We start from the raw sequence: 22426 nt of genomic DNA on the forward strand, positions 1-22426 counted from the left end.
GTGAGCTTCCTATAACTAATACAAATAATGAATTAGATTTTCTAGTATGTATTTATTTATATATGTGTATTAAAATCCCAGTCCTTTATTCTCACCCCACGGCCTCCATACGAGGCCTGGGATTTAAGTCACCTTCCCTATCTCTAATGGCATGCGGCAGGGTTGCCCCTTGTCCCCCCTGCTCTTTGCGCTGTCAATCGAGCTCTTAGCAGCTTAAATCAGGGAAGACAGAAACATGGTGGGTATTACTTTACACGGTATGAATCATAAAGTAGCATTATTCGCAAATGATACTACAATTTTTACATTTAATCCTCTTTGCACCATTACTAGATTGCTAGAGATCTTGGAGTCATTCAGTAGTCTTTCCTTCTATAAACTGAATCAGAACAAAACAGAAATATACTTAAAAGGATTCTCATCTGACCTTTCAAAGCAATTGCATGACAAATACAAATTTGTTGTCAAATATACCGATTTTACCCATCTAGGGGTCAAGCTAGCAAGTGATCTCCCACAATTATTAACCATAATTACTGGCCCTTATTAGCCGAACTTTGAACCCTTAAAAAAAAATGGCACTTTAAATCTATCTCTTGGTTAGGGAGAATCACTGCCCTGAAAATGAGCTTCTTACCTAAACTGACCTATCTGTTCAGGTGCCTACCAATTTGTGTACCCAAACATATGCTCCTGCAATTCCAGAGTGAATGCTCTAGATACATCTGGCAGGGCAAATCCCTGTGGTTAGCCCACAAAATCTTACAATATCCTAGAGTACATGGGGGGTGGTCTTACCCTCTATAACCAGTTATTTTGAGGTGGCTATGTTGACCCATATTTCACTATGGGGTGTCAAGAACTCTAACAGTAAATGGAGGGCTCTAGAGCAGGCATCTTTACCCTTTCACATCCCTCTTAGGGACCTTATTTGGGCCCCTCCACACTGCAGGAGAAATTTAGCTATTGGCAACCCTATTTTGTTGGAATGCCTTACTATTTGAGAGCAGCTCAGGCACAACAAACAAATAGCTCCCCACCCCTCCCCCATTACTACCATGTTAGGTCTCCTCACTGGCTTGCCTGATTCACACGCCACCACTTGGATACGCTTAGGCTTGGAGAGGGTAGCAGATATGTGGTCTACTGACCAGCAAGGTACCTTTATCATCACACAAAACAGGACGCCTATACCACCCTTTATGATCTTTGAGTATACTAGAGTGACAAGTCTCCTAGTGGGGTGGGGCTTTAAACCCTTTTCTTCACGTCAACTTACCTTATGGGAGACTAGATTGCAACAGGGACTTAGGCTGGGGAAACCCATGTCCATACACTATAGCCTAATGGAAGGAGCGACACCAGTAGACAAACCTGACCACATTCTGAAGTGGTAACTCTAACTAGATATAACTATCCCAACTAAAGACTGGCAAGACACTCTGCTATTAACCAAGAAAGCTCTCTATTATATCACAATTTATGAAACATATTTTAAAATTCTTACACACTGGTACTATGTCCTTCCAGATTAACTAAAATGTTCCGCCCGACGACTCCAAACTGCTGGAGGGCATGCGGCCACATAGGTGACATGACACACATCTGGTGGAGTTGCTCCAAGCTCAGGCCACTCTGGAACACTGCCTTCACCACACTGTCTGGGGATTAGTCTGAGTAGGACCCCAGAGACAGCTCTGCTCCATCTAGGCGCATGCAAACTACCCAAACACCAGAGGTATCTCTGTATTTATCTTTTATCAGCAATAAAACTAGCTATAGCTAGGTCTTGGAAAAAAAGTACACCCCCTTCCTGGCCAGACATACTTAATGTAATGGCATACATGTACTCAATAGAAAAAAAACATCTTTTACTCCATGGAACAGTCAGATCTGTTTGAAATGATATGGGCTGACTGGAACGACAGATTTAGCACTATCTGGCTTCCAAGCCTAGACGCATAGAGCGCTCCCTTCTAGACTAATATAGATCCCTTGACCCCAAGCCATCCCTGTTCATATTCAGTATTCCTCCTTAATGCTTTCAGGCCCTTGAGATAGGCAGGTGGAGAGTAATTCAGTCTCACTGTTCCCCTTCCCCCCCTGTTATTACATGACAATTTGTTGTAATATTTATTGAATGAGTAATTGATGGTTCAACCCATCAGAGGGCTCAATTTGTGTACCTGTATTTATACCTGTGTTTTGCTATGACTGGTTATATGCCAGGAGGCGCACTGTTGTATCTTTATTTTTATTTATTTTTCTTTGAAAAAACTAATAAAATATCTTTAAAAAAAATGTATTCTTGTCTTGTTGATGATATATATTGCTGTATAGGTATGCACCATTAGCCTCATATAGGTGTGAGAAATGAATGTATAAAACACAAACGCCTAGATTTAGAGTTCTGCGTTAGCCGTCAAAACCAGCATTAGGGGGTCCTAATGCTGGTTTTGGCTGCCCGCTGGTATTTAGAGTCAGTCAGGAAAGGGTCTAACGCTCACTTCCAAGCCGCAACTTTTCCATACCGCAGATCCCCCTACGCCATTTGCGTATCCTTTTCAAAGGGATCTTTCTAACGCCGGTATTTAGAGTCTTGGCTGAAGTGAGCGTTAGAAATCTAACGACAAGACTCCAGCCGCAGAGAAAAGCCAGGAGTTAAGAGCTTTCTGGGCTAACCCCGGTTCATAAAGCTCTTAACTACTGTGCTCTAAAGTACACTAACACCCATAAACTACCTATGTACCTCTAAACCGAGGCCAAAGGGGTGCATTAGCTACGCGTGCTTTTTTCCCCCGCACCTTTTAAATACCGCTGGTATTTAGAGTTCACAGAAGGGCTGCGTTAGGCTCCAAAAAGGGAGCGTATAGCATAATTTACAGCCACTGCAACTCTCAACACAGCGGTGCTTACGGACGCGGCCAGCTTCAAAAACGTGCTCGTGCACGATTCCCCCATAGGAAACAATGGGGCCGTTTGAGCTGAAAAAAACCCTAACACCTGCAAAAAAGCAGCGTTCAGCTCCTAACGCAGCCCCATTGTTTCCTGTGGGGAAACACTTCCTATGTCTGCACCTAACACCCTAACATGTACTCCGAGTCTAAACACCCCTAACCTTACACTTATTAACCCCTAATCTGCCACCCCCGCTATCAATGACCCTGCATATTATTAACCCCTAATCTGCCGCTCCGTAAACCGCCGCAACCTACGTTATCCCTATGAACCCCTAATCTGCTGCCCCTATCCCCCGCCGACCCCTATATTATATTTACTAACCCCTAATCCGCCCCCCCAACGTCGCCGCTACCTACCTACAATTATTAACCCCTAATCTGCCGACCGGACCTCACCGCTACTCTAATAAATGTATTAACCCCTAAAGGCTGAAGAGGTCCATCATCCGGCTGAAGTCTTCTATCAAGCGGCATCTTTAATCTTCTTTCTTCCGGCTCCATCTTCATCCCGCCGACGTGGAACATCCTTCCTCCACGACGAACTCCCGACAAATGAAGGTTCCTTTAAGGGACGTCATCCAAGATGGCATCCCTTGAATTCCAATTGGCTGATAGGATTCTATCAGCCAATCGGAATTAAGGTAGGAAAATTCTGATTGGCTGATGGAATCAGCCAATCAGATTCAAGTTCAATCTGATTGGCTGATCCAATCAGCCAATCAGATTGAGCTTGCATTATATTGGCTGATCGGAACTTAGGTTAGGATTTATTTTACAGGTAATTTTGTAATTATTTTAACTAGGTAGCTATTAAATAGTTATTAACTATTTAATAGCTATTGTACCTGGCTAAAATAAATACAAAGTTGCCTGTAAAATAAATATTAATCCTAAAATAGTTACAATATAATTATTACTTATATTGTAGCTATATTAGGGTTTATTTTACAGGTAAGTATTTAGCTTTAAATAGGAATAATTTATTTAATAAGATTTATTTTATTTTGTTAGATAAAAATTATATTTAACTTAGGGGGGTGTTAGGGTTAGGGTTAGACTTAGCTTTAGGGGTTAATACATTTATTAGAGTAGCGGTGAGGTCCGGTCGGCAGATTAGGGGTTAATAATTGTAGGTAGGTAGCGGCGACGTTGGGGGGGCGGATTAGGGGTTAGTAAATATAATATAGGGGTCGGCGGGGGATAGGGGCAGCAGATTAGGGGTTCATAGGGATAACGTAGGTTGCGGCGGTTTACGGAGCGGCAGATTAGGGGTTAATAATAATATGCAGGGTCATTGATAGCGGGGGTGGCAGATTAGGGGTTAATAAGTGTAAGGTTAGGGGTGTTTAGACTCGGAGTACATGTTAGGGTGTTAGGTGCAGACATAGGAAGTGTTTCCCCACAGGAAACAATGGGGCTGCGTTAGGAGCTGAACGCTGCTTTTTTGCAGGTGTTAGGGTTTTTTTCAGCTCAAACGGCCCCATTGTTTCCTATGGGGGAATCGTGCACGAGCACGTTTTTGAAGCTGGCCGCGTCCGTAAGCACCGCTGTATTGAGAGTTGCAGTGGCTGTAAATTATGCTATACGCTCCCTTTTTGGAGCCTAACGCAGCCCTTCTGTGAACTCTAAATACCAGCGGTATTTAAAAGGTGCGGGGGAAAAAAGCACGCGTAGCTAATGCACCCCTTTGGCCGCAGGACTCTAAATCTAGCCGAAATTTATGATAACTTTGAAAATAAACTTTTTGGCCGGCCTAAGATCCTTTCCTCCTGTTTGTCATAAGTACATTCTCAACTATTATCTTTCTGTGGGTCCTGAGGGATTCTTCTACTTTGTGTTCAATCCTTTTGCTGAAGTAAAACTCATACATTAAAAGGCTCACTAGTATTACAATTAAATGCCCTGAAAGGTTTTGTACATTGCATTTTAAAAAACTGCCATATAGGTTACTGCCATTTTACCCACTACACTATTAACCCCATCACAAAATACCCCTTTACACTAATAAACCTTAAACTGCCACACTTAGGGGCCTATTTAACAAAGGTCTGTCGGACCTGATCCGACAGTGCGGATCAGGTCTAACAGACCTCGCTGAATGCAGAGAGCAATACGCTCTCCGTATTCACCATTGCACCAGCAGCACGGCCGCCAGCAGGGGGGTGTTAATCAACCCGATCGTACTCGATCGGGTTGAATTGCAGCAATGTCTGTCCGCCTCATCAGAGCCCGCTGCATCATAACTGGTGTTTCTGCCGAGCGTGCAGGCTCACCATAACACGGGCCAGAAACACGGGCCCTCAAGCTCCATGGGCCCCATAGCCTACTGCAAAATACCCCACTATACAATTAACCCCTAAACCACCACACCCCCACATCGTTAAATACCGCTCTACACTATTAACCCCTAAACTGCCTCAACCCCAATCACAAAATACTCCTCTACACTATTAACTCCTAAACTGCCAAAACTCCATTGCAAAGTACTCACTAACATTGAAAAACCCCAACCAGCTAACCCTCCTAACACCCCCTAAGTTGCCAAAAAAACCCAAAAACAACTAACATCCACCAGTATGAAGATGGTCCACCACAACCGGGATAGAAGAGGAGCACTGCAGTTTGTGATCACGTAGGAGGATTCAAGTTTGGTGAATACCATATTTTGGGTTTAGTGATAGGCTTTTCTTTATTTTTTGTTTTTTGGGGGCAGCAAAGAGCTTTAGGGCACTGCCCTACCAAATTCCCTTCTAAGGGCAATGTCTTTATTTTTGGGGGGTGGTTACTTGATTTTTAGAATGGGCTTGTATTTTTTTTTTTTTTTTTAAAAGAGCTTAATCACTTAGGGCAATGTGTTAGTGTAGGGTTTTTTATTTTATGGTGGTTTTATTTTAAGTGGGGCTTTAGTTTTAGAATAGGCATAACTGTTTTTTTTTTTATTTTTGGCAACTTTTTTTCCCCTGTAATGGTAGGTTTTTGATTTTCTGTAATGTTAGTTTTTTTATGTAATGTTAGGTTGTTGTTTTTTCCATGTAATATTAGGATTTTTTTCTGGTAATTTAGAGGGTGTTAAGTTAAGGGGGTTAGCTGGTTAGGAGGTTTAGATGTTAGTGGGTACTTTGTGATGGGGGTTATGGTGGTGTAAGGGTTAATAGTGTCTTGGGGTACTTTGAGGTGGGCTTCTCGTGGGTTAGGGGTTAATAGTATGGTGGGGTACTTTGCAGTGGACTATGCAGCAGTTTAGGGGTCAAACATGTTTCTGTTTTTTTTTAAATGCAATTATTTGTTAACTTATTTGTATGGCCAGGCACAGCAGCCTGATGAATAGACTGGCCAAGAACAAAAGAGGGGCTCAACCACCACCCAAAAATCCTCCCCCAATTTCCCTCCTCTGACTGTTGCTGCTCCTTCTAGACCTCCAGCATCTCCTGCCCCTAGAGCCAGTCTCCCTCAAGTTATCCCTCTTCATGCTCCTAAATACAGAGGTAATTTTTTTTTTAAAGTTTTAATTATTATTTTTTTTGTCAATCATGCACAAATCTCATATCTTGATTAATTACAGAAATGTACACTAAAAATGTTAATATTCACAAGTACTATGGATAATAAACATGAATTTTAATAATCTTTTGGAATTGTATTTTGTATATGCATATAAATAAACTATAATTGAAAGCCTTGAGCCAATATATATGAAATATGGTCAATAACTATGCAGCTTCCTCATCATCCGCTTCTGCATTTGGAGACTTTTGTGGGTGATTTAGTTTAATATAATCATTAGGGCCCTCATTTCTTGTTTTCTCCTTCCCTTGTGGTACAGAAATATAAGAAGATTCAGGGCAGAGTCTTGGATATATGATAAATATGCCATCATGTCATTTTCTAACAGGTGCATTTAATTTTAAGAATTTTGATATTTAATGGATCTAATGAAAATGCATGTAGTGTTGTTGTGCTGTAAAAGTTTTCCTTGTTGCTGGACACTGTAAAATTCATGTTCTTTCAGCCAAACACTTGGTATCATGGACTGTGCCTCTTATTGCTGAACAAATACCTCCTTGTATGACTTATGGACTGTGTTAAGCCATACTTTTGCTTCAACTAGCCGAAACCCTTGGCATCATGAACTTTGCCATTCAATGCTGAACAACTAAATCCTTGTATGGACTCTGGTATACCATTATTTTGCTTCAACTTGCCCAATAACCTAGCATTATGGACTGGACCTTTTATTGCTAAACAGCAACTCCTTGTATGGCCTATGAACTATGTTATGCCATACTTTTGCTTCAACTTGCCAAAACAATTGGCATCACAGACATGATAAACAACTAACTCCTTATATGCCCTATGTACTGTGTTATGCCATATGCACAAAAAAACTTTCTGTTATGAAGTGTTTTTAGTTAAACTCAGGCTATATTGACATAGGTTCTAGTCCCATATAACTTTAGCCTGATGTTTATCAAATACATATCTATTTTACACTTAGAGATTTGATATAAAGTGTGGTGGTAATATACTAACGAGCAGATGTGACTCCAAATAATTAATCAATGGACAAATGTAAAGTATTATTTAAAGGTGGTGTTCATATATTTTCTCAATAGTGGTGCTGGACTCACTCTGAATATTGCCTATATGCACTTTATAATATATGTACTACTATAATTATACTGTATATGTCATTGAGGTGTGTTTTTTAACCCCTTAATGACCGCAGCACTTTTCCATTTTCTGTCCGTTTGGGACCAAGGCTATTTTTACATTTTTGCGGTGTTTGTGTTTAGCTGTAATTTTCCTCTTCCTCATTTACTGTACCCACACATATTATATAACGTTTTTCTCGCCATTAAATGGACTTTCAAAATATACCATTATTTTCATCATATCTTATAATTTACTATAAAAACAAAAACAAAAGTAAACATGGAAAAAAAACACACTTTTTCTAAATTTGACCCCCAAAATCTGTTACACATCTACAACCATCAAAAAACACCCATGCTAAATAGTTTCTAAATTTTGTCTTGAGTTTAGAAATACCCAATGTTAACATGTTCTTTGCTTTTTTTGTAAGTTATAGGGCCATAAATACAAGTAGCACTTTGCAATTTCCAAACCACTTTTTTTCAAAATTAGCGCTAGTTACATTGGAACACTGATATCTTTCAGAAATCCCTGAATATCCCTTGACATGTGTATATATATTTTTTAGAAGACATCCCAAAGTATTGATCTAGGCCCATTTTGGTATATTTCATGCCACCATTTCACCGTCAAATGCGATCAAATAAAAAGAATTGTTCACTTTTCACAAATTTTTTCACAAACTTTAGGTTTCTCACTGAAATTATTTACAAACAACTTATGCAATTGGGGCATAAATGGTTGTAAATGCTTCTCTGGGATCCCCTTTGTTCATAAATAGCAGACATATATGGGTTTGGCTTTGCTTTTTGGTAATTAGAAGGCTGCTAAATGCCACTGTGCACCACACGTGTATTATGCCCAGCAGTGAAGGGGTTAATTAGGGAGCATGTAGGGAGCTTCTAGGGTTAATTTTAGCTTTAATGTAGTGTAGTAGACAACCCCAAGTATTGATCTAGGACCATTTTGGTATATTTGATGCCACCATTTCACCGCCAAATGCAATCAAATAAAAAAAAAACGTAGAATGTTTCACAATTTTAGGTTTCTCACTGAAATTATTTACAAATAGCTTGTGCAATTATGGCACAAATGGTTGTAAATGCTTCTCTGGCATCCTCTTTCTTCAGAAATAGCAGACATATATGGCTTTGGCGTTGCTTTTTGGTAATTAGAAGGCCACTAAATGCCGCTGCGCACCACACGTGTATTATGCCCAGCAGTGAAGGGGTTAATTAGGGAGCTCGTAGGGAGTTTGTAGGGTTAATTTTAGCTTTAGTGTAGTAGACAACAACAAATATTGATCTAGGCCCATTTTGGTATATTTCATGCCACCATTTCACGGCCAAAAGCGATCAAATAAAAAAAAAAATGTTCACTATTTTCACAAACTTTTTCACAAACTTTAGGTTTCTCACTGAAATTATTTACAAACAGCTTGTGCAATTATGGCACAAATGGTTGTAAATGCTTCTCTGGGATCCCCTTTGTTCAGAAATAGCAGACATATATGGCTTTGGCGTTGCTTTTTGGTAATTAGAAGGCCGCTAAATGCCGCTGCGCATCGCATGTTTATTATGGCTAGCAGTTAATTAGGTAGTTTGTAGGGAGCTTGCAGGGTTAATTTTAGCTTTAGTGTAGAGATCAGCCTCCCACCTGACACATCACACCCCTGATCCCTCTCAAACAGCTCCCTTCCCTCCCCACCCCACAATTGTCCCCGCCATCTTAAGTAATGGCAGAAAATCTGCCAGTACTAAAATAAAAGGCATCTTTGAATTTTTTTATTTTTTTATTTTTTTTTAGCATATTTAACTATGCTGCTGTGTAGGATCCCCCCTTAGCCCCCAACCTCCTTGATCCCCCCCCAAAACAGCTCTCTAACCCTCCCCATCTGCCTTATTGGGGGCCATCTTGGGTACTGGCAGCTGTCTGCCAGTACCCAGTTTGCAAAAAAAAAATGTGTTTTATTTTTTTGTTTTCATTTTTTTTCTGTAGTGTAGCTTCCCCCTCCCACAGACCAACCCCCACCCTCTGACTGATCATTTTTATCAAATCTATTCCCCCCCTTTTTCCCACTTTTAACACAATTTTTTCTGTAGTGTAGCGGTTCTCACCCGCTCCCTCCCTCCCTGTGCACTCACCCGCCCCCGCCTCCCTGTGCACGCGCGTGCGTCCATGCATGCCCCCGGATATCCCCCCCAAGATCCCGCCCCCCTCCACATCACAAGGCCCATTGATGGCCGCCACCCGCCTCCCACACCGGCTCCCACCCACCAACGATAACGGCCATCGATATCCGGTGCAGAGAGGGCCACCGAGTGACTCTCTCTGCATTGGATGGCTAAAAAAGGTTATTGCAGGATGCCTCGATATCGAGGCATCACTGCAATAACCGAAAAGCAACTGGAAGCATGCAGGATCGCTTCCAGCTGCTTTCCAGACCGAGGACGTGCAGGGTACGTCCTCAGGCATTAACTGTATTTTTTTTTAGGACGTACCCTGCACGTCCTCGGTCATTAAGGGGTTAAAGCAGGCTCTTGCCCTCTCAGACCAACTCACTTGCATTCATTATTACTAAAAAGACATTGTACTTTAGAATTCCATGTGTTCCATGCAATTTGTATTTATATATATCCCCCTTGTTTCTTGCACCCATTCCGGACTGGGGTTAACTGCCTGTGGCTCTGGTGACATCACAGCTTTTTTGGAGTGCTATTTAGCACCCAGGGCTGGATGTTGCTGAGTCACAGGATGTGTACCTGGTCCGGTCTTGGAGTACAGTTCCCTTCCATGTTTTGTATTTTCTCTGGGTGATTACATCCACCTGTGCACCCCTTCTTTGTTCTCAGTCTGTTTGGCTTTGTGAGCTCGCATGATGGTGTGGCTGTGTTAGGGACTCAGGCAATGGAAAGGACCTTGACGTGGTGCCTGAGCTTTCCCATTTGGCCAGATGCGTTGACTAACCTTTCCAGTTGTGATTTTATCTTAGCTGTGAGCTAGCTGGTGAGTGCTGGGTGTTTCTATGTGTTGTATTACTTTTTGTTTGTAATCCCCATTGTTTCTTGCACCTATTCCGGACTGGGGTTAACTGCCTGTGGCTCTGGTGACATCACAGCTTTTTTGGAGTGCTATTTAGCACCCAGGGCTGGATGTTGCTGAGTCACAGGATGTGTACCTGGTCCGGTCTTGGAGTGCAGTTCCCTTCCATGTTTTGTATTTTCTCTGGGTGATTACATCCACCTGTGCACCCCTTCTTTGTTCTCAGTCTGTTTGGCTTTGTGAGCTCGCATGATGGTGTGGCTGTGTTAGGAACTCAGGCAATGGAAAGGACCTTGACGTGGTGTCTGAGCTTTCCCATTTGGCCAGATGCGGTGACTAACCTTTCCAGTTGTGATTTTATATTAGCTGTGAGCTAGCTGGTGAGTGCTGGGTGTTTCTATGTGTTGTATTACTTTTTGTTTGTAATCCCCCTTGTTTCTTGCAGCCATTCCGGACTGGGGTTAACTGCCTGTGGCTCTGGTGACATCACAGCTTTTTTGGAGTGCTATTTAGCACCCAGGGCTGGATGTTGCTGAGTCACAGGATGTGTACCTGGTCCGGTCTTGGAGTGCAGTTCCCTTCCATGTTTTGTATTTTCTCTGGGTGATTACACCTACCTGTCCACCCCTTCTTTGTTCTCAGTCTGTTTGGCTTTGTGAGCTCGCATGATGGTGTAGCTGTGTTAGGGACTCAGGCAATGGAAAGGACCTTGACATGGTGCCTGAGCTTTCCCATTTGGCCAGATGCGGTGACTAACCTTTCCAGTTGTGATTTTATCTTAGCTGTGAGCTAGCTGGTGAGTGCTGTGTGTTTCTATGTGTTGTATTACTTTTTGTTTGTAATCCCCCTGGTTTCTTGCACCCATTCCGGACTGGGGTTAACTGCCTGTGGCTCTGGTGACATCACAGCTTTTTTGGAGTGCTATTTAGCACCCAGGGCTGGATGTTGCTGAGTCACAGGATGTGTACCTGGTCCGGTCTTGGAGTGCAGTTCCCTTCCATGTTTTGTATTTTCTCTGGGTGATTACATCCACCTGTGCACCCCTTCTTTGTTCTCAGTCTGTTTGGCTTTGTGAGCTCGCATGATGGTGTGGCTGTGTTAGGGACTCAGGCAATGGAAAGGACCTTGACGTGGTGTCTGAGCTTTCCCATTTGGCCAGATGTGGTGACTAACCTTTCCAGTTGTGATTTTATCTTAGCTGTGAGCTAGCTGGTGAGTGCTGGGTGTTTCTATATGTTGTATTACTTTTTGTTTGTAATCCCCCTTGTTTCTTGCACCCATTCTGGACTGGGGTTAACTGCCTGTGGCTCTGGTGACATCACAGCTTTTTTGGAGTGCTATTTAGCACCCAGGGCTAGATGTTGCTGAGTCTCATGATGTGTACCTGGTCCGGTCTTGGAGTGCAGTTCCCTTCCATGTTTTGTATTTTCTCTGGGTGATTACATCTACCTGTCCACCCCTTCTTTGTTCTCAGTCTGTTTGGCTTTGTGAGCTCGCATGATGGTGTGGCTGTGTTAGGGACTCAGGCAATGGAAAGGACCTTGACGTGGTGTCTGAGCTTTCCCATTTGGCCAGATGTGGTGACTAACCTTTCCAGTTGTGATTTTATCTTAGCTGTGAGCTAGCTGGTGAGTGCTGGGTGTTTCTATGTGTTGTATTACTTTTTGTTTGTAATCCCCCTGGTTTCTTGCACCCATTCCGGACTGGGGTTAACTGCCTGTGGCTCTGGTGACATCACAGCTTTTTTGGAGTGCTATTTAGCACCCAGGGCTGGATGTTGCTGAGTCACAGGATGTGTACCTGGTCCGGTCTTGGAGTGCAGTTCCCTTCCATGTTTTGTATTTTCTCTGGGTGATTACATCCACCTGTGCACCCCTTCTTTGTTCTCAGTCTGCTTGGCTTTGTGAGCTCTCATGATGGTGTGGCTGTGTTAGGGACTCAGGCAATGGAAAGGACCTTGACGTGGTGTCTGAGCTTTCCCATTTGGCCAGATGTGGTGACTAACCTTTCCAGTTGTGATTTTATCTTAGCTGTGAGCTAGCTGGTGAGTGCTGGGTGTTTCTATATGTTGTATTACTTTTTGTTTGTAATCCCCCTTGTTTCTTGCACCCATTCCGGACTGGGGTTAACTGCCTGTGGCTCTGGTGACATCACAGCTTTTTTGGAGTGCTATTTAGCACCCAGGGCTGGATGTTGCTGAGTCACAGGATGTGTACCTGGTCCGGTCTTGGAGTGCAGTTCCCTTCCATGTTTTATATATATATATATATGACTATGTATATGTCTCTGATGAAGCGCATTGAGCATGCGCGAAACACGTCAAATCAGTACCACCTTACCTTGTACTTACCTGAGTGTTTCACTGTTCTAACCTGAATAAAGCCTTTTGGCTGACTGTTCCGGATAGTCCTCATCATTTCTTTGTATTTTGTATGGAAGGCTGAGCTAGCCCTGAGGACCGGAACATATGACATTTGGTACGTTTACTCGGCTATTAAGCATTTTTTCTTCCTAAGTCCAACCCCCTTTTACACACTCTGAGTATTTTTCATTCATCGTGCAATCCCTGCCCACACGTCATTCAGGAGACGTCAGACACGGCATCACCCGCGCACACCAACCAGCAATCCACCAGACGGCAACCCTTGCCTTTACGTCATCTCTGAGGAGGAGTTAGACGCGGCATCACCCGCGCACCTTTCACAAGCGGCATCAGCCGTGTTCAACCACCAGCGATTATCATACGGCAACCTTTGCCCTTCCGTTATCTTAGAGGAGGAGTTAGATGCGGCATCACCCACGCACCTTTACAGAAGCACTTCTGCCAGAGAGAAGCAGGTCCTTCTCAACTTTTCTACTCAAGCGGTCAGGTAATTACGCTGGTTCATCCCACTGGGACTGGTGAGTCACTAATACTTGGTTTATGTACACATCTATGGCGATGTCAGACTGAATCACTTTCATGTTCGCATGTTATCTTGCCACTTTATCGTCTGATTTGATATATTTACTCATCAGTGTTTTGTGAACTTTCTATTTTTTACTCAGAGGGGGTTGCACTTAAATACTTAAACATTGGTTGATTAACAAGAAAAGAAAGAACTGTGGAACTTTCCTAAATATTTCTACAGCCGAGTACCAATACAGCATAGGGCTAAGCACACTTTTTCTGTTGTATATATATATATATATATATATATATATATATATATATATATATGGAGATATAGGGGTATATCAGCACAAGACCTGTTTATATAATGACCCCAAGGATACACGGTATGTGGAGAAACCCCAATACTAACAGGTTATCCGTGCACGGAGAGTTAATTATAAAATTACAAAGAAAAAGAAAACAAAGTAACTCTTAACCCAGCACTAGGAGATAACACAATAATTATTAAACTAAAGAGTAAGGCACCTTCAAGAGAACCAGACAGACAGCAGGTACTTATTATGATAATTTATCAACACACAAAAATTTTTTGCAGAAAAGATATATTACATATCATATGAGGCAACATATTACTAATAGCAGAGAGTCCCACATAATGTTAATTAACACACAATTGTCTTCAGGATCGAACCCTTTAGAGGCCTCTATTCCAGGGTAAAGTGTATAATTATATGTATAGATTCCTGGAAATAATCTTGAAACTTTTAATGTCCCATAGATAGGTCTCCAATGGCAGCCGCCATACAGCGAAGATTTACAATTCAACAATTCTGAGTATAAATTGATGTAAAGCATTTAGTGGGTATTACCAAGTTGATGCCATTTCCTGGCCAGCACATACAGCTATTTGAATACACAGGGTAATTCACCTAAGATTAGCTTAGGGTTTGTTAGTCCCATCTCAGCTGTTATGCATGTGTAAAAGTGCAATACCTTATCCGTTCGTCCCTCATCTGTACATCGGTTGTTATTCCGTTTTTCTCAAGGCACTTAGTGGTTTGATCCACGCCTTGCTCCTTGTTGCTATTGGCAGAAGTGGCTTACCATTCAGGCTTATTTCCGTGTGGGGATTCCAACCAAGAGATGGCGGGGATCAGCTGTTACCCCTCCGACAAACATACAGCTACGCGTGTTTCACCCATGAATCAACAGGCTTCTTCCGGCTGAGCTGTAATTACTTGCAGACCTCTATAGACTTAAGTCTGCCTGAAAACCCTCCTTTTCCTTTTTCTTTATTTCCACAGGCTTCGTGTTTCTGCTAGGTGACCATTGAGGATGAAACGTACATGCACAGTTTTGACAACAGAAATAGACATACGGTGGAGATTCGATATATCACTTCAGTTTCAGCACAGCTGATCTACTCTACCGGGGTTCCTGACTGAATATTCTGTGGACCTGGATTTTTCAGCAACTACGGGTGTCTACTACAACTGGTGACTACTTACCTCATATTGATTGAGGTTACTGGAAGTAAGTGCATGGAGATAGGGGAGTCGTGACCCCATACTCTTTTTTATCTGTATATACACCATGGAAGGAAGGCGCTGAAGCATATTCTTTTGCATATATCTATTTCTTGTGAAGACAACTTGGGAGTCTTCATATACCTTTCCTTGTTTTGCTGCTATCTTTCGGATATATAATATCCTGTGGACTTTTTTACATAATTTATAATTGATTTTTATTATTTGTTTTTATGTTATATTGTACTCCCAGGGTGCTCTAAAAATAGTGTAGAGGATAGCGCGGTATTCATATCTTTTTTTTTTTGCATATATATATATATATATATATATATATATATATATATATATATATATATATATATATATATATATATATATATAAGAATAGCATGCCATTGAAGTAAGTCTGAATATAAACATTTGACATGTCATCATTTTCTTTATTTAATTTACTTATGAAAAAGATTTAACATGGATCTTGTGTCATCTTCTTCATTTAATTGCCTTTGTAAAAACAGTCTTTACTATTGTCTGTTTTCTGTGTTATTTCTCTGCATAATTGAAAGACATACAACAAGAGGGAGTGCCGACGGGGCCTGATACCTACTTGCCTAACCACTAAGGGCTGAGTTATAGCTCTAAAGTGTGTGAGTACCTGACCACTCCTAAAAATATTGGTTTGCTAAAACGGAATTCATTATTATCTGTTTTGCTTTTTTCCCCTGAGGAATCTCAACCTGTGGAATATTTCATTTTACTTTTATTTTACTTTACACTATTGTTTTGTCAGGTTATTTTAAGAACCTGTCTTAAACATGTATTAATGAACAAAGATCTTTATTATGAGTGTTACACCTATTTTTGTTTTCATTATATATACTGTTTATTTTATATAATTTATATATAGAAGAAAGTATATGTTATAAAATAAATAAAAGTTTATATTGTAAATGATTTATTAGAATATTTTTTTGGGTATTTATTTCAAGGAACATAACAGTTAAAAATGAAAATCACATATGCTTTTGACATTTTTAATAAAAAAAACTTTTTTTTTTTTCAAATATACTTTCATTATCAAAAATTTTTTTCCAGAAAAAGTATGACTGTTCAGCAGCATACACACATATGCTGTGGATGCCTTGTGAAACTATAATCAAACACCACACCTTTTATAGATAGTTAATTGTGGCTTTTGCAATGACAATTAAACCATCATTAACCAATTAAACAATAACAATAATAAATAAGCAAATGCTGTGGTTAAAAGCTATAACACAGGGTATGCCCAGAATATGAATATATGCCACTGATACAGCTTTTATTAGAGGCTAATACCCATGAATCAATGACAAAAAATGTATACTGCAAATTAAAGGTCACTTGTACAAGTTACATTTTTTTGTAACATTTTATTTGTATTGATGTTTCAAAGAGAAGTAAAAAAAAAAAAAAAAACGTTACAAACTCAAAATAACCTGTAACACTCACGTTTGTTAAACTGGCAAAAAATAACCTTAACACGCTTGCTACCATGTGAAAAAAATATATTTTTAGATATTAGAATAAGTTTATACTATTTATTAGTTTATAAGTGTATACAAAGAGTGTTTTATTCTTAAAACAAATGTATAATTGAAGTGTATAATGGCATAATACAATTTTACGTATGACACTGTGGGTGCTAGTAAGAATTTTTATGGCACTACTAGTACTTGTGCATATTTTTCAACCCCTGCATATACATGTACACATTTGAACCCATACCAGCCCACTGCCTTGTCACATATAATATCTCTTTAAATCAATGTTAAAACTTTTTTTTATAAGGTGGTGAAAGTCCACGTCTTTACTCCTGGGATTCGATTCCTGACCACTAGGAGGAGGCAAAGATTCTCAAAGCTCTAAGAGTACCTCATTTAATCCCTCCCATCTCTCTTTGCCTCCACAGGAGAAAGGTGAAGAATTAAGGTACTCCAGATTCTTCATTGAGAGAGTTTCTCAGACCAATTTGAAGCCCATTTTCCCCTGCTACTGAGAGACAGAGGGGGGGATTGGTGTATTGGGCAGTGACATTAGTCACAAGCCTGCCACAGGTGTTGCAGTGACCAGTCCCTTGGCCTCATCCTGTTAGATTGTCAATATACTCCACACATAGAACCTCTGCTGGGATTTACACAACACTGGATGGGGTCTCTACCATAAACAGTCTTTTCTGCAGCCAGTATACATAGTAGAAGGAGTGCATAAGTGCAGTAATTTCTTGTACTCACATAGCCCACAGGCAATTAGTTGGTACACCAAATTTGAGGTACATCATCGCTTGAGGACATAAACATGTAACAAACAAATTCTACCTTTATTACCTAGACTTTTCATGCTTGGTCTAGTAATTATGGAAACTTTATTATGTGTTATTAGCTGTTATTTACTATTCAGCTAATTAACCTGGGAGTTACATCTCAATGTAACCTTATATCCTCTGCTATATATGTGTATATATGTGTATTTATACGTTTATATATGTAAATATGTATGTGCACACATACATACATATATACAAATATTTCACATGTATACACATATATAGGCATATATATATGCACTGTTGAGCAGTTCCCGGTCAAATACCTTGAAACATGTAATATCATTTATTATTTTTTAATGTGTTTAATATGTTTCAATGGAAATCTTTGAAATTGTACTTTTAATACATTTGCTAACCTGCCCGCGATAATATTTTACTTTGAGCACAGTTAGAACAGCAAAAAAAATATTTTAGCAAGCCACTTGTGATCTAGCCCCATATTGCTAACATTTTTGCTCTCCATTTGTAATCAAGGCCTATATTTTAAAACTTTTAACATTTTAAAAATATATTTTTTCAGTTATGTGATTGATTAAGCACCATTTCAGATTTAGTGAGATTTTCATCAGAAAACAAGAACAGTGTGGAAAATATTATCTATAAGAAGAATATCTTCTATAGTGGAATTTGAACAGTTCTCCTAATGTAAATTTAGAAACCGTTAAGTTATGAGGTTGAAAATATTGCCAGAGGTTTCACACCTCACTATGCAGAACAAGGTTGGTCTATGCTAATTTTTTATTACTCTAGGAAGATGACAACACAATGATTGAGATATTCTAAACCATGATTATTTAAAACACGATTTTTTGGAATTCTAATCTTTGTAAAAACCCATACAAAAGATCTGTCACCAACAAACAAGTCAGCCTGAAAAACAATTAAACTACAATCACAATGGTGTGATTGCCAGTAGAACTCCTGCTTAAAAAGATTAATGTACTGTAACTTAATATCACAAAAATGCAAGAATGAAATATAAAGAAATATTTTAAGAACAAGATTGCTAAATATGATGGTAGTTTCCATTATCTTACACTTCATACAGATTACAACATACATTGTATATACATATGTACATTTCTGTACTGCCCAATAACATCTGTCAATAAGGATGGCTTACATTGTTCTTATCACTTATCAAGTTTTTCAAGAGCTGGTTTTGCAAAAGAATGTAAACTGTATGTAAAATGAAAGTCAATGCAGAAATTTGTGAACCAATTTTTTTATCATTATACACCTGCCAATTATTGTTAGATGGACATGAAACCCAATTTTTTTCTTTCATGATTTAGGTAGAACATACAATTTTAAATAACTTTCCTGTTTACTTTTAATATCAAATGTGCTTCATTCTTTTGGTATCATTTGTTGAAGCTGCAAAAATGTACTACTGTTTTCTAAGTGAACACATGGAGGCCTATTTATCAAATGTCTGTCGGACCTGATCAGATTAGGTCCGACAGACATCGCTGAATGCGGAGAGCAATACGCTCTCTGTATTCAGCATTGCACCAGAAGCTCACAAGAGCTGCTGGTGCTACGTCGCCCACTGGAGACTCGCGTCCAGTTGGCCGCCAGCAGGGAGGTGTCAATCAACCCGGGTTGAATTCCGGCGATTCCTGTCAGAGCAGGCGGACAGGGTTATGGAACAGCGGTCTTTGTGACTGCTGCTTCATAACTGCTGTTTCTGGCGAGTCTGAAGACTCGCCAGAAACACGAGCCCTCAAGCTCCTTACGGAGCTTGATAAATGGGCCCCATGGGGTGAGCCAATGACAATCGGTATATATATATATATATATATATATATATATATAAACAGCCACCAATCAGCAGCTAGAACCTAGGTTCTTTGCTGCTCCTTAGCTTACCTAGATAAGCCTTTCAGCAAAGGATAACAAAAGAAGGAACACATTAAATTATAAAAGTGAATTGGAAAGTTGTTTAAAATTGTGTACTCTGTCTAAATCATGAATGTCTAATTATGACTTTACTCTCCCTTTAGCCATGGAAACCGGACCTTAGTGTAGCCTGTTAGAAATTTACCATTTTAAATACCAAAAATGAAAGGCCTCAACATTAATCTTTACCAGGCCATGGGCAAACTGTTCCATGGCATTAAATATTTAACATTTTGGTTGCATTGGCTGCATAAAATATCTTTTCTGTACAAATAAAAGTCAAGTTTACAGAGAAAATAAGAATTAGGAACATTGTATCTTGATTTTTTTTCATAACAACTAGAAGTTTAATTCTAATGTAAGGTAACACTTATTCATCCATTAGAAAGATCTGAAGCATCTAATTTATTTTAATCTCTCTCTAGTTTTTCAAATAAAATATCTACTGATTTATTAAAGAAAATAGAGATCTGCTGTTCTCTCGGTTTATTTAAATGTTAAGCAAATATTAATATTTTACATTATGTGAACGTACATTGATAAATATTCATAAACAACCTTTATAAAAGGCCCTGGAGGCATTTGAAATAACTTATTTGTTTTGTTTCATTTTTATATTTAAGTTTTTTCTAATTTATTAATTACATTTTTTGATCATGCAATCAGGCTTCTCTTTATACAAAAATTCTGCACTAAAGAGTATTTCTGCTTGATGCATTTCTACATGATATGATTGTTATTTTAACACTGATCTTAAAGTTTGGAAACGTATAAAAAAATCCTAGATATGAAATGAAATGATATAATTGCTTACCAATACCCTTGTGGATTATGGCATCCTTACTGAAAAAAAAAATCAATAAACTTTTAACTAAAAACCAGTTAAAAATGCACAAGAGTAATGAAAGTCAAACTAAAATGATATGTAAAATAAAAGGTTAACAGAATACAGCACATTAAACATATGGTGCTACAATGTTTGTATTTTAAAGACTATAAATATATAAATATGAGACTTCTGGGGAGCGGCACACTAAAATGGCTGCAAAGTGATGAAGCTCAGTGGAGACTAAGGGACTGTTGATCTAAAGCTCTCTGCTCATGCAAGATGTTTTAAGAAGTCTTGTCAGTATAGTAAGGTCACTCAATTTTTTTTAGAAACAAACGGCTAGATTATGAGTTGTGCGTTAGGCTAAAAAAACAGCGTTAACAGGTCCTAACGCTTCTTTTTCACTACCGCTGCTATTACAAGTCTTGCAGGTTTAGGGGCACCGCACACTTCTTTGGCCTTACTGCAAAACGACTTACGTAAAGTTTGTAAAGTCTTTTTTTCTATGGGACTTCCAGTAGTATTACGAGTCTGTCCTGGGAGGCCAAAAAGTGAGCGGTACACCCTCTACCTCCAAGATCCCTAATGCATTCTAAAGTTAGTAGTTAAGAGTTTTATGGTACAACGCTGTAGACTTCTCCCGGCTTCGTTGATGACTTCGGCACGGTTGGATGAAGACTTTTGCCGCTTCCTTGAGGATGGATGTCCGGTCTTCAGAACAGTAAGTCAATCTTCAGGGGGTTAGTGTTAGGATTTTTTAAGGGTGTATTAGGTGGGTTTTATTTTTAGGTTAGGGTTTGGTCCTGCAATAGAGCTAACTGTCCTTTTAATTTTTATTTTGGGGGGCTTTTTGTATTTTGATAGGGCTATTAGATTAGGTGTAATTAGTTTAAATATCTTGTAATTTGCTTATTATTTTCTGCAATTTAGTGGGGGGGGTTTGTACTTTAGCTAATTTAATTTAAGTTATTTAATTGTTTTTAATTTAGTACATTTATTTAATTGTAGTGTAGTGTTAGGTGTTATTGTAACTTAGGTTAGGTTTTATTTTACAGGTACTTTTGAATGTATTTTAGCTAGGTAGTTATTAAATAGTTAATAACTATTTAATAACTATTCTACCTAGTTAAAATAAATACAAACTTGCCTGTAAAATAAAAATAAACCCTAAGCTAGATACAATGTAACTATTAATTAAATTGTATCTAGCTTAGAGTTTATTTTATAGGTAAGTATTTAGTTTTAAATAGGAATAATTTAGTTAATAATATGAATTTTATTTAGATTTATTTAAATTATATTTAAGTTCGGGGGTGTTAGGGTTAGGGTTAGACTTAGGTTTAGGTTAATACATTTAGTATGGTGGCGGCGACGTTGGGGGCATCAGATTAGGGGTTAATAAATGTAGGTAGGTTGTGGCGACATTGGGAGAGGGAGATTAGAGGTTTATAAATATAATGTAGGTGTCTGCAATGTTGGGGGCAGTAGATTAGGGTTTAATACATATAATATAGTAGGCGGCGGTGTCCGGAGCGGCAGATTAGGGGTTAATAAATATAATGTAGGTGTCGGCGATGTCGGGAGCAGCATATTAGGGGTTTATAAGTGTAAGATTAGGGGTGTTTAGACTCGGGGTTCATGTTAGGGTGTTAGGTGTAAACATAAAATGTGTTTCCCCATAGGAATCAATGGGGCTGCGTTACTGAGTTTTACTCTGCTTTTTTGCAGGTGTTAGACCTTTTCTCAGCTGGCTCTCCCCGTTGATTCCTATGGGAAAATTGTGCACAAGCACGTACGACCAGCTCAGTGCTGACTTAAGCAGCGCTGGTATTGGAGTGCGGAAAGGAGCACAATTTTGCTCAACGCTCACTTCTTGCCTTTTAATACCGGGTTTGTAAAAACCCGTAATACCAGCGCTGTAGGTAAGTGAGCGGTGAGAAAAAACTGCTCGTTAGCACCGCATAGCCTCTAACGCAAAATTCGTAATCTGGCCAAAAGATTTTAACTTGAAAGATGTTTATCTCACAAGGGACTAGATTTCAAGTGGCGTACTAACTGTTGCTCACAAGCAATAATGGGTTAATCTCGGCTCTTTACACATGTCGAGAGTAGCGTGCGTATTACCGGTTGAAAGTAAACACGTTTGCTTGAGAAAACTTGAACTTAAAATGCGTTGGGTTAGCGCAACTTCAGAGCTCTGGTCACGCCACACAAAAAAGTTGCATAAAGCACCTCAAAAGTACAATT

Source organism: Bombina bombina, chromosome 3, assembly GCF_027579735.1.
Source record: "Bombina bombina isolate aBomBom1 chromosome 3, aBomBom1.pri, whole genome shotgun sequence".
NCBI classification, from domain to species: domain Eukaryota; kingdom Metazoa; phylum Chordata; class Amphibia; order Anura; family Bombinatoridae; genus Bombina; species Bombina bombina.